The sequence below is a fragment of the Rhipicephalus microplus genome, chromosome X (assembly GCF_043290135.1).
Source record: "Rhipicephalus microplus isolate Deutch F79 chromosome X, USDA_Rmic, whole genome shotgun sequence".
NCBI classification, from domain to species: Eukaryota; Metazoa; Arthropoda; class Arachnida; order Ixodida; family Ixodidae; genus Rhipicephalus; species Rhipicephalus microplus.
The window spans coordinates 77587490-77601497 of record NC_134710.1 but is presented as its reverse complement, the minus strand read 5'-3'; the positions used below and the strand labels follow the sequence as shown (position 1 = coordinate 77601497).

General features: G+C 40.9%; 1 protein-coding gene and 2 long non-coding RNA genes across 5 annotated transcripts in view; 1 reads left to right on the top strand and 2 right to left on the bottom strand.

Annotated features, from left to right (window-relative positions):
- The window catches only part of LOC119176678 (Kv channel-interacting protein 4), a 622968-nt gene that overhangs the window by 428371 nt on the left and 180589 nt on the right, over nt 1–14008 (top strand). The gene's annotated exons all lie outside the window — the stretch shown is intronic.
- LOC142775622 (uncharacterized) lies at nt 1083–3748 on the bottom strand. Its single transcript, XR_012886847.1, has 2 exons — nt 2449–3748; nt 1083–2385 (listed from the first exon to the last, which is right to left on the bottom strand). It is a non-coding gene; the product is annotated as an uncharacterized LOC142775622 (long non-coding RNA).
- LOC142775621 (uncharacterized) lies at nt 7905–12950 on the bottom strand. 3 transcript variants are annotated; one of them, XR_012886846.1, is made up of 4 exons: nt 11748–12950; nt 10573–11216; nt 10244–10288; nt 7905–9691 (listed from the first exon to the last, which is right to left on the bottom strand). It is a non-coding gene; the product is annotated as an uncharacterized LOC142775621 (long non-coding RNA). The 3 variants fall into 3 exon arrangements; XR_012886844.1 differs by having other exon boundaries at nt 10573–12950; XR_012886845.1 differs by having other exon boundaries at nt 7905–9685; nt 10573–12950.

Sequence of the window (14008 nt, the reverse complement as noted above, 5' to 3'; positions counted from 1 at the left end):
AAAAGCTATCTTTTTTGTTTTTCTCTTTTTGGTTATTTTATTGCTTTTTCTGTTTGATTGTACAAAAATTTGTCCTAAATAACAAGTTTCTGTTTTTAGTCACAGAAACCTGTTTCTCTTAGTGCATTGGTGTGATTTAATTATTGCTTTTTGTTAATTAGAAGCTTCATACATAAAGACTAGTTTATGTATTCTCTTTCAAAACCTTTTCACAGCAATAAAAGTAGTTCTGTCACCTGTAATAGCAGCATGCAAGAATGCTTTCGCTTAGCCAAATGGAATGCCGAAAATACGAACATTTTGCGCTTCTATAATTTCCATACATTCCAAATTTTTCATAATATCTGCAATCTTACGTGCCAAAACCACCCTATTGTTGTGAGGCGTGCCACAGTGCATGGATGGCTTCGGAAATCAGGATTACCTGGCGTTCGTCAACATGCACTGACCTCGCACCCTACGTGTGCCTGCGAACGCTGCAGCAGGGAGAGAACCAGCTACGTCCGGCTCAGTTGCTGAGTGTAGTCGCCACTCCACTACAGCGGCGAAAATTGTAAAATTCTTTGAACTACACCCGCGAGAGACTGCTTACAGCACCCTTGTAAATAATACCATTCCCTAAAATGGTTTCCCAGTGGAATCGATTACCTTCAGTGATCGTTGTCACTGTTGGTAGTGATTCATTTTTTCCTTTGTTAGAGTCAAGTGAATTGTTGAGTTGATGACGGGTGTTTTGTTGTGCGGTATACATATTGCATTTGTTTTCGTCTTACTGTATGTTACCCGCTGGCATTTTTCGTACATTTTTGTCATTCTCCGTTACGTTGTGTATTCAGTATACTTCCTACTATCTGGTTAGGCTGTACTGTACTTGCCGCAAATTGAGCATGTCTTCTGTCTTGTAATCATGTTGTATTCCCCCCCACTGTAATGCCTTATGGCGCTGTGGGTATCAAATAAACAAATAAACAAACAGGCACATATCATTGAATTCTGCTTTAATAGTAAAAAAAAATTATTGTTTATATAGGGACAAGAACGGTCGCGTATAAATAGCCAGCTTCAACATTATGAAAACGGCGTACATCTTGTCACTGTTTATTCAAATTGGCTTTCTAAATACAGACATATGCATAACATTGAACATTTTTCGGTGAAACACTTCAAATTCGTAGTCTCAAATGGCCTTAAGTTTGCCGCTTTTGATGTGAGCCAGTGCTGCTTGCTTGACTTCTCCACCTTGCTCCCTAGGTCAGTGTGAGTGCTGTGATTGCCCTAATAGCAAGCGATAATAGTTTTCTGTATGCATCAAGCTGCGGCATGACTATGCCGAACTTAACTCGGCACACTGGGAACAACGATGAGCATGTTGGTAAGCCACACAAAAGCACATTAGCTCTTTGAGGTCTGCTGTGTGGAATCAGTGACAGAAAATTATCCGTTATCAAGATGTCGGTTCATTTCTAGACAACAACTGTGTGTCTTATGCAAAACAGTTATTTCAGTGTAACGACCCTGAACAAAAGAATGCCCTTCACAGAAGAAGGTCTCATAGCAATGCACACAAACGTACATACATAGTGAAAGCTCCTTGTTCACATTCCACCGAACATGAAAACATATTTCTATCAACGGAATGCTGAATTGCCGCAAGCATAAAAAAATGAACACATGGCTAATACATTGATACGTTACCATTTTCTGAATAAATACGCAAATACAGTGCTGATTTTACATAATAGTAGTGAAAAAGAGGAAATCATTTTCATTCGGGACATGGTTGACGAAGTTTCTATGATTCAAGATCCCGTGTGCTAATCTCAATTGGCCATTCTCTCCATCGGAATACCCCTTTGGCTTGGCGAAATTTGTTGTATCGCATTTTGAACATCTCCCCGTGCCTACTCTTGTATAAATCGAGTATTTGGGGAGTATTTCTGCTACACAGCAATAATCTTAATCTACTTCGAGTACTTTCCTCGCGCTATCACAACGGTTCCAGTAGTTCGTGGTCGCGAATGGCGCGCGCGTTATTAGTGTGGCATAGCATTCCGAACAGGAAAGTGGCCAGCGCCGCGTTTTCAACAAAGGATTATGTAGCAGAACTGCTCCCCGAATACTTCGTTTTTTTTTTCTTATAGGTATTCCGAAAAGCTGGTTGATCAATATTTGATATGTGAATCTCCATCAAAATGTAGAAAATCACAATACATTTCCCCTTTTTGAGAGCTACGGAGTACGGCTGACCTCCTTGCGATATTCAATATTGAAGGTGAAGTGTGTGAAAAGCATCAGCTTAAATGCTTGGCATGTTGTGGTAGCTTCTATCATGAAATAGTTATCAATGCAGACTGTGAAAGCCCCAGCAGTCAAAAATGTTTCCTCCTGGAACGAAATGTTTTTATTAAGAAATGTACAAGAATGTATTGCAAGTATTCGTGGAAATACCTTTGGCCATAATGAACGGGGAGCATGGCCCATCGCTGACGTCGTCTTCACTTGCACTTTCCTGCAATAAATTATGAAGTTAACAGTACGATGAGTAGGCATTACAACTGATGTAATCAGTAGCTCTAAAAAGTATGCGAAGTTTATTGAAATGTTAGGACAATATTTTTATGGAGCAACAGTCATTCTAGGTGAATACGTACTTTCAATACGAAAAAGTAAATTAAAGCAGCGAAATATCTGAGCAAGCAGCGCATTTTCACTCTGAAATGGTGAGATTCAGCACCACCGTAAAACGCTATACCATTCATGACCAGTTAGCGTGGTTCATCATCTTGAACATTAGCGCAAAATTTTTTTTCTACGCATTTTCTATTTCTAGCAAAAGCTTCTTTGACGTAGTGAACCACCAACTTTAGTCGGATTTCGCACCGTAGTGAGCTACGACAGCCGGTTATTCAGCCGTAACAATTTCGGGTGACACTCAAAGATCACGCAGATAAATGGATATGTTTATTATAAAGCTTTAAAAAATTGGCATCCGAAACTGCTGGTGAACATCCAATGAGCAATTTTGCCACTTTTATGCGTTAGAAGGATTAACTTTCGCACAATCAAAATTTCATTTGCATTTTCAAGAAAGGTCGAAATGTGGACTTCTGGTCGACTAACTTGATTTCACACGTCTACTAAATTCACGCCTCAATAATTTATTACTCATTTTTTAATAAACTTTGCTTTGTAAAATCTGATGTCACATGAACAGTCTACAATGTTTGTGTAGAATAGTAACTAAACAACTTAAACCTACAGTTATTATTGTAAAGCTCAAAATACTTTCAGTACGCAGTTGCCACATCATACAAAAACACTTATTCATTAACAGAAAGTTTAAAACTCTTCCGACCAAAAATACGTCGCTTTTTGAGCAATATTTTAAACATCTGTTCTCCGCAAAAGGACACGAACAAACTTTTGGATGGAGAAAACTACAGCAGCACATAATTTTGTACCTGCCTCAACTGGCTTAATCAAGTATTCGTCATCTTCATCAAGCAGCGCCAAAAGCAACAGGGAAGCGGCTTCGTACTTAACAACTGCGGACTTTCTCGTTGCCTTCGCATTCGCGGTACCTTTGAGATGATTTCACTCTGGCGTTCTTTACTTGGGTATGGGCATAGCGAAATATTCGCTGCCCGACATTTACAAGCTTCTCTGCAAAAGCCTTCGAAACATCATATTCTAGCAGCAATGGGCAGTTTATGCAGAATGCATTCATGTTTTTGTGCAGTGTGGCATGCTTCATAAAAAGTGACTCATCCTTGATGGTGGTACCACAAACATTGCACACATATGTCGCTGTAGTACATAAAAAAAACTCCAGTTACAGAAAGAAATACCGTAAGTCTAGTATAAGAAGAAGCACTGAGTGATATTACAAAAAACACAAACAGTAATTTTTACTGTAATGAACATCTATAATGCATTCAAAAACTTTTAATTGCATGCGCGTTTGCAGGAATGTGAGGCTATAAGGAGGCACAGGAATAATGTATAGAAGTGGAACACGAATAGCTCCACTTCTATACCTGGTGTTGGCCGGCAATCTTTTTGGGGAGGGAGGGGGGGGGGGCAAGCGAGGATGTTTAACCATCTAATATGAATATTCCTCTGTGTGTATATACACATGCAAAACTTTATGATGGGGGAAGTGAACGCCGTTGCACTGGGGTACCGTTACGCCAAGAGCAAAAGAATAAAAATATGTAAAATCCAATTACTTTTGTTGTAAATGTAAATGAATAGCGGAGCAGTTCTGTTGAACAATTCTATTCATTCAAGTTATTATGCGCTTGAAGGAGATATTTTTCTTAGGTGAAAATGTTTAAGTCATTAGTGTTTGTTTCCGATTGCGTTAATTGGCAGTAAACAGAATTTTCAAATAAATTAATCACATCTCTAGCGGTAGCATAGCTAGCTTAACACAAAAAGCAATCCTACATGAGCCAGTCGTCTAATCTGGGCCCGAATTCACAAAGCTTTCTCTTTGGCTACGCATTTTCTTAGCCAAAAATTCTCTTATCTGGAGGTATTACTATAGCGCGGGTATGAATTTAACTTATTCGGCACTTAAGAGGGCAAGGAGGGCCGACGATAGCCGATGAAACGACAAGGAAAGAAAGAAGTGTGTGCCGGTAATATCAAGGTAGCACGCAAAGCGTCTAGCATCGAGAGTATACGATGATAGCCAATGATTTGCTGCATCTAAGTTTCAGTTCCGCGAGCGTCTGCTACAGCGCTTACGGGATGCCGCGTACGTTGTAATAGACGTTTTGGTGGGCGGTGCAAAGCCAAGCACTCGCCTTTAATCAACGACTGTAGCTAAAAAAAATAATTCTTGATGGCCTTAAGCCACCGAGCAATCCATGCACTATCTCGCCTAGTACAAGTAAACAACACTCCAGGTGCACCACATAAATGAAACCACACATAAATCGATGCATGCAATGTTTGAAAATGTGCCTTGAATGTCTTCCCTTATTTAAAGCGACCACTTACCTTACATTTCATTGAAGCTGCGCTGCTACTTAACTAATTCCGTGCAATCTAGCACGGTATAGTGGTGAACGTAAGGGTGTTTTGTACCTATAGTCAAAGGTAGCCTTTGTTACAATATTCTTATTACAAGACACATGAGCGACTTTGGTGCCTGCAGACGAATTGTGCTAAAATAGATAACAGCAGTAATCAAATGAAATTGTGAGTGCAATTTCGCTGGTTCCATGCACCGCGGCATTTTTATAAAGCCGGAATGCGAGAACGTGCATACGCTTACGCTTAGGTATATGTCTACGTAAAATGAGGGAGACTCGTCGGGAGGTGTCTCAGTGCTAATGCTTTTCACAAAACACGGTGCAAATATTTCGTCCAGCGTTGTCTGAGTGCGCAAACAAAGCAAGGGACGTGTATACGAGTCTTGACGTCTAGAGACGTTATCACACGTGCGAAAAGAATGAAGAGAGAGAGAGAGAGAGAGACTCTCGTTTCGGCTTCGCGAAAGCTTGAAATTGATAGATAATAAAGACAATTTTCTGGCCCAGCAGACGTCAAGGAAAGTCTCCGCAAAGCAGCGTCAGATGCTCGGAGAGCATAAAAAAGAGGAGCACGCGTTATATGGGAGTGACAGCCACTCAGAAAGCGAGATGAAGTGTGACTGTCCTTAGATGTGAGAATCATTGCTAATTAGGAGAGTTGAGTTAATGAGCCAAAACTTTCCTAAATAACGATAATGGAAGCAAACTGAGCATTCATCTAGTGAAAGTGACACTAGTGACAGTGAACTCATAATAGTTGATTAGCGTTGTCACAGGCTGTTATATATTTTTATTTTCTTATTTATATTTGGCAAACTATGAGAAGGTAGCCTACGTTAGAGCCGGCTATCCCAACGTCATGACAGTAATGTACAAGAATAAATAGCGCACGGTTATACAGTCACACGTGGCGGTTTCTATCTTCTAGTAACCTTGGGCAAACGCATTCTAACTATTTTTTATATTTTTGACAAAGTTTCACCGGACGTTTTTGCATTTGGCTTCATTCGAAGGAATGACGATATATCAGCAATAGGGCGAATGCAAGCACTGCTGCAGTGGACGAGCGGTTACAGCGCTCAACTACAATCTAGGAGGTACTTGGTTCGATTCGCAGAATCACTAAGAACTTTTTTTTTCAAGAGGTTGCCCGGCCTGACATTATGCGTGGTGGCGGGTACTAATTTTTTGAGAAGTAGGCTTTCGCACTTGCTTCTTTCACTCCCCTTTTGACCCAAAAGCGCTGTATTGTGCTCCTTCAAAAATTAAACAATTCAGGGTTCATGATTTTTTCCTCCATTCTCTCTTATCGCAAAAGTGTCCAGTGCTGAAATACCGAATGATACCTGGTATATTACTTTTCACGTGTTTGGATATTCGACCAGCAATCAGTCTTCACGGTGTTTTGAAGAAAATCTACTTATGCAGTGAGCTAACTGCTTGCAGCCAAGTTGACTGCCTTTGTAGGGACACGCTTTCGTGCTAATTTGGTGGGCATCATCACATGCAGCAAGACCAAAGAGCACGGACAGTTAGCGCTGACACGAACAGAGTGATTAGTTTGTGTCTTCTCTCCCGCTATTTGTCATGCTGCACGCTTCAGTGTAATGTCGCTGTCAATGGTTAAAATGAACTATAGCAGTTAATCGAGTTCTGCTGAGAGGGTCCCCTATTGTCCAGAATGGAACAGAACAATGGCAATTTGATTTGTGTGATAAAGAGATACCCTGCTTTTGGTTACTAGAATAAATTTCTAAACTGAATTTTATTTTTATTAACAACAGTTCCAGTGCAGATGAAAGGTGCATGGACAAAATTCGTGTATTCAGCTTGACTAGGTTTGTGACCTTAATTGTAATTGCGAACCGGTATCACAGTATGCATAAATATCACACACATATACAACCACGGGTGATAGCTTGCTTATTCTGATTAAAATTGAAAGGTTGAAATCGAGATATTCAACCAACGCAATGTGTACGAGATATGCCATGTAGAGTAGCTATGCTGTAAACTAATCTTCGCAGGTCCGTTCCATTTTACCCAATTTCTTGCCCATGACTGTAGGTTGGTAAATAAAACAACTTCTTCGAACACACATATTCTGTGTAAGGTTACATTTATTTTTATGCAGTACAAAATAAATTGAAATATGTATTGGCTCAAAAGAGAAATAACTAGAAACAAATTCAGCCATATCATTACCAAACTTACTCACCTATGATAAACGGATTATCATTTAAAAGATACATACATACATACATACATACATACATACATACATACATACATACATACATACATACATACATACATACATACATACATACATACATACATACATACATACATACATACATACATACATACATACATACATACATACATACACACACACATATACGCACACACACATATACATATGTACACCCATACATACATACATACACACACTCAGGTGTAAATATTAAAATGAATGGCTATAAAACAACAATTCTAATAAACTCATTTTGAATATACTACAGAAAGTAACTTACGAGAGAAATCCACCGACACTGTTATGTCTGAACATGGTGTTTCGCGAACCATCTCGCAAAAGCTTGATGCATAGTTTTCCGCTGATGCCCAGTGACAAGCACTCTTTATAAAAAACACAAGAATAAAGCCCTTGACAATGTCATGCTAAAGAAAAGGGCTGTGCATCAATATTTTGTACATGTCTGCAATATCACTCTATTTACATAGCTTGGCTCATTCACAAGCCACTAACAAAGCATGTTAGGACACTTGGGCTGAAAGTTGGCACAGCGCGAGTAAATTCTAGACAATACATGAATAATACAAATATAAGCTACTAAGCTCCTTGGTGCAAACAGTGTTTATATTGACAGCTATAGGTGCCATTTCGTTTCCCCAAAACACTTCTCAAAAGTAGAATCAACTTTATTTAGCTAAAAGTTTCTATTCTGGCGCGTCGTGGTGGCTCAACGGTGGAAGTGACTCTTTCGGCCAAGAAAACAAAGACCAAGTATTTTTCCAGTTTGTGAATTCACCCCATGCTATCATTGAGGCAGCTGGTAGGAGTGCTTTTGGAGAGAGGAAACCACCACATTCCCACCAGTTGTGGCCTTGGGTAGCTACTTCACTTGGACAAAAATGATGAAAAACACTCCTCAAGAAGACTTCAAAGTTTGCACACCAACACAGTTCCCATACAGCTGTCTATTAGTCTGCTTGAAAAATATTGAGTTTACTGGTGGGCAAAGACTGTACACTATGTGAGGTGATGCTCCAGTGCACTGCATGTATGTCTTGCTGCTGGCCTCAACTGCGATGTTGCTCAGTACATATGTGTAAAATTACAACTAATACTGTGCCACTGCCAAGTAATTATGGGTCATTTGCATGAAACAGGGACCACATTAAAAGAACACAACATTTGCCTTCACAACGTTCAAAAACTGTAAATAAATTTCCACAGAGTTTTCACAGTTCATCTGAGGATAGTAATATTGGTTGTAAACACATTCTTACTTCCACTAACAAACTATTTTAAGATGCCAGATTCAATATTAGAGTATACCAGCACTTTTGTAGGGCTAAACAATTGATATGTGGGGTTTTAACGTCCCAAAACCACCATATGATTATGAGAGACGCCGTAGTGGAGGGCTCCGGAAATTTCGACCACCTGGGGTTCTTTAACGTGCACCCAAATCTGAGTACACGGGCCTATAACATTTCAGCCTCCATCGGAAATGCAGCCGCCGCAGCCGGGATTTGAACCCGCTACCTGCGGGTCAGCAACCGAGTAGGGCTAAACAATTGTACAGGCACCTAGAAAAAAACACAAGTGAATGCATGCTATAGCTACATATAAAAAAAAATAAATACTTTTATTTCTAGTCTGAGTAGAGCTGCATAGATGATAAGTCACTTGCATTACATTATGAACAAACCTATCCCAGCAAAGTATACATTTATAAAGTTACACTTACACAGTAGATAAGTAGACTGTTGAAGGACGGACAGGCAGTGGGATAATACCCAAGCACTAAAATCTACTGTTAAGATATACTAGGAGTAGTGATGATCCTCTTCCTTCCAAATAAAATAATCCACATAGATTCACTTCCCAGAGCTTATACACTCATGGCATCATTGGTGCTATACAAATGAGTGTACACTGAAGGATTACATCGACTAAGTACATGATTACTGCATCCATGGCTTTACTTCTTGTACTACAAAGAATGCAAACACAGTTACCATTGGCGACCATGGATGCTGTGATTTCTGGCATGCAAATGTAGAGGCACGCAGGCACTTAACACACCTGTTAAAAACTTCAGCTCAAAAATATTTGCCCACTAACACTACAGCAGCCTTTAAATTAGTGTCATAGTTTGGTATCTTCCATGCAAAATTTAAATAATTTCGAATGCAAGCAAAGGAACTGCTGAATAATGCACTGCTAAGAAATTAAGCAGCAGCTGCTCCTGACATCACAATGTGCTCTTTCTGCTGTTGTAAACTTTAAGCAGGAGAACAGTCACTGGCAGTCCCTTTATACTTGTTGGTCTTCTGTGCTCTGTTCTTGATACACTGTACATGACCGTGGAGCACCGAACCCCTTGTTACTGCTGGAACTTAGAAAAATACAGATCATTGTTACAACCATTCTACATGCAAGAGTGTATAGTTGTCAATTATGTGCTCATATTTACAGATATTGTATTTTCAGAAGCCAATGACAAGCCTCAACACACACACACACACAAGCAGTGAAGGCTGAAAATATATTTAATATGATACGAGAGCAAAACCACAATGTTATAGATGAAGGCATGAAACTTCTGACAGGCATAAAAAGCCAATAGAGTTTCTTTTATTTCGACTTTACACTAGGTGCGAGAAGTAGACCACAAATAAGTTCACTAAGAAACACAAGTTAGACTGCATTACAACACAACAGCCAATGTTGATAACTTTAAGGCTATCTAACATAGCCAGCTCACCATACCGCATATAGGAACAAATGGGCAGTCTAGAAGACACAAAGAACTTGTGGATTATGAGTGTGCTTGTTTCTGACATCTATTATTCTAAATGAAGAAAACCTTTCAAAAATGCACTTTATCAGGAGAAATAATCATACACAACAAACACAACGGGCTCCTACAGGTGCCACCAACACTCACCATTATTGTTGATACCAGTGTCTTGCCGGATGGATATGCTGTGTCCTTCACAGAACACCAAAGGAGCGCTCCATGACTTGGATTGCATGTGTGCTAGCTGCATCGCTCTGCTGCTGAAATAGGCTAGCCACAGTCAGAGAAGTGAGAAGCCATGGCTTTGAAACACACTGAACGTCACCTTTAGAGATCAACAATGCATACTTAGGTCAGGTACAATTTGTAGAAATATATATATCACTATGCAATCGTGGTGAACATGTTCGGCTGAAACACAAGCAACAGCACTGAGAGAGAAAAAGCTACATTAGGTAAAAGATGCAGTTACTGGCCTTATGTCATCTGAGGCTTCTTCAATAGGTCTTTCTCCTTGCAAGTTGTGAAGAGCCAGGCAATTTTCACCCACTTGCTATTTCCTTCCAGAGCACTTGATCCACAGAGGGAGTCACAAGCTGGAGAGCTCAATAAGGAATCAAAGTATTTGTGCTCGTTTCAAAGCACAAGCTTTTGAGTCTCAGATTATTGGAGTTTCATTCATAAGCTGCAGGCTTTCAGCTTTAAACATTCTCAATTATCTTGCAATTTAGTTCTATAAATGTTGAATAAGAATTATGTGTAAGAATATTACAGGTATCCACTGAAAGCAACCATGCTTGGGTTTTCAATTTGTGCACAGTAAGTGGTGATCACGTAATCGTTTGTATTAAAGAAAAACTATCCCTGCAGCCAGCCGTAGGCAGTTTTGTGCCCTGGAAGCTCCCAAGCAGATTGCCGTCCTTCCAGCTGAGGCTGCCATGCATGCTTCCACGCCACATCCGCTGAATGATAACAGTCCGAGCAGTGACATAGGCTTGCACAGTTAGGGAGAACGTGTCCTTCCTATTTTTGTACAGGTGCTCCAAGTAATGATGAGGATTGATGTGCCAGAATGTGCAACCGATGCATCACAGGACCTTAACAAACCAATCTCTGCGATCTGTGAAGAGCCAAAAACGAGATATTTAAAAACAATCATTAAAAGCACTCACTTCTAATACTTATTTGAGGAAGCTATCACTTCGTTAAAGTGACCAAAGTCTGCTATAATCACTTTGAAATAAACTGAAGCCTCATGTAAAATTTACGTACCGCAATATATATGTCCTACTGAAGTATAGTACTACCACAGTGGTAATCGTCTATAGAACTAATTTTCCAAAATAACAAATTTTTAAGTGCAACCTGGCTCCTGAAAAATAAATTCACATTAACTTTCCAACTATCAAACGTGGTCAATCGACAGGGCCAATCTCATAATCAAACAAGAGCTCACTTGTATCAAATCACAAAAAACTTTTTATGTATTTGCTCCATAATATATGTATGTATATAACAGTAGTAGTAAATTTTTCATGCTTCAACTTACCCTAAAGAAACATTACATCTGATAGGCTTAAAAACTTGCACACGTTATAGAACTGCGTGAATTATAGTACCGGTGAAATTTAGTTCTGCAAGGTGAACTCACCGATGGCAGCATTTAGTGGCCGTCGGTGTCATAAGGAACCAAGTACGGCGAACAGGCAAAGGGCATCTGCAGACTGGAAGCTGCCAATGACAGCAATGAAGGGCTGGCCAGGCGTGCACGTCCATTGATAAAGTGTAAGAACTGGCCATGACCGGCTGTTGTCAAGGCTCTAGTGCCGTGCAAAACGATGGCCAGACGAACTCGGAAACCTGTAGTTAGGCGATATTGGCCTACAACTTCATCCAAAGCAAGGCACCGGTGAAATCTTTGCTTTTTTGGGGGGCTGGAGGGAAGCTTGACGTTCACGGGCTCTCGCTGCCACATAGAACTCTCAATTTGTTACCGAAGAACAGCCTAGGCGCGCTTCCAAAGTAACACGATCCACAACAGAATGTAGCATATCGCAGTTTTGGTTGATCACATCACAGTGCTAGGACTATGGTTATCACAAAAAGGAGAAGTGACGACTTAACAAACAAAAGCGCCAAGCTGCCCACCACGACTTCGCAGGGCAAAACAGTTATCAACGCTGTCTTTCAAGTTTCGGTCACACGAGCACAGCTTGTTCACAAGTCTTGGAACGTCAACACAGCACCACTCTTCACAACGAACATCGTTTCACTCCCGAACAGTACATTGCTCTCAAGTAAATAGAAGCGTGCGGGCTAACTAGTGGCGAAGCAAGAACCGAGCGCGTAGTTCATACGTTTCCGTACGTACTTGGGGTCACTCAAGTAACGTGTCAAAACGCTGTCAATCCGAAATGTCGCACAGCACCAAACTGAGAGACTGGAAAGTCAAGCGAACGAACTGTTACCGGCACACAAACACACATTGCAGGCTTCTCGAGTGCCAGTTGTCGTCGATACATCGACGCCGATCCCCGCTTGATAACCACACCGACGCACAGGCTTCGCTGCGCTTCACCGTACACCATTGCACTGCCACAGCTTTCCGCACTGCTTACACGCACCGAAAGAGCTGCTGTAATCACAACACATCTGGTCAAACGCTGAAGTAATTCGTGCGAGAAGCGTTTGCTGAAAGTCGCACCGACCGATATGCTGTTTACGACGCCATGTTGTTTTCGACAACTGCGCAGCACATAAGATGATAAGAGAGCTCTTAGAAAGTACTTGCACTATTTTCACGGCGTGAAAAAAATTTCTCTTATGTGCGAGGGGGGTGATATGACGAACAGGACAGGCGTGCCAGATGAAAGAAGTGTTTTGGCAACGTCACGCAGTGAGCTGATGTAGAGGGTATTGCTTCACAACCAATCACAAGCTGTGCCTGTCGGCCAAGCCGTCGTCTGCTCGCGTTTGTCGTCTGCTTCGATCATAGCATGCGACAGGGGATTCGCCTTCGCAACGCTATTATTCTCAGCTCAAGTGGTCGCTACGTCGCACAAAATACTTGTCAGTGGCTCGCTCTACCTTTGAATGATGTTCGTGCGCCAAGTTAAATGGCTGATAATTGACGCAGGGATGAATTCAGCCAAGGTTTGCTCTAGAATCGTGAGGGTTTGCATATTTTTGGTGTCATACAAAGTTACTAGGGTCATTTCATTCCGATTCCTTGCCATAGTATCACGGTCCATATCGGTGTCTGAACAGTGAAGGTGAAGATGCATGATTTGTTTGTAGTTCCATGCGTAATCATGCGCACCCCTAATACGCTTTGGTTTACAAAGTACGCTTTGTTCCAGATCGTCCCAAAGTGTATCGACAGCTGTATTTCAGAGATCGCAACCATTGGACAGTTAGAGCCAATGAAAGTACACTAGAGCACAAACTTTAGGAACCACTCACTGAAAACTTCCTCTCATTTTTATTTCCAATAGCGTGCAAAGAATGTGCTCCCATTAACCTCTTTGGTGGTAATTTCCACCAATGAGGCAGAACGAGTCGCACTTTTAATTGGATGAGATGGGGCGCAACACAACAACATAACAAATAAGGTTGATCCTACGCCATGTCGCGTTCGAATGCACCGAACATTCACGTATCACATTGGTTTTCATCCAACCACAAATCTTTACCTGCGTAGTTTTATGCCATTGACGCCCAATAGAATTCTTCAATTACTGCGACTTCGAACTTATTGGACGATGGTGGTTGTCAACACCATCCACTGCGTACAAGGGAAACAACACGCGAAGCTCAAAGCGCCGAAAGAAATAAAAACGCACCAGCAGTCGTCAGGCAGCCCTTGATGGGCGTGAATTAACTCAAAACCAGCCAGGGCACCAAAGTATACCG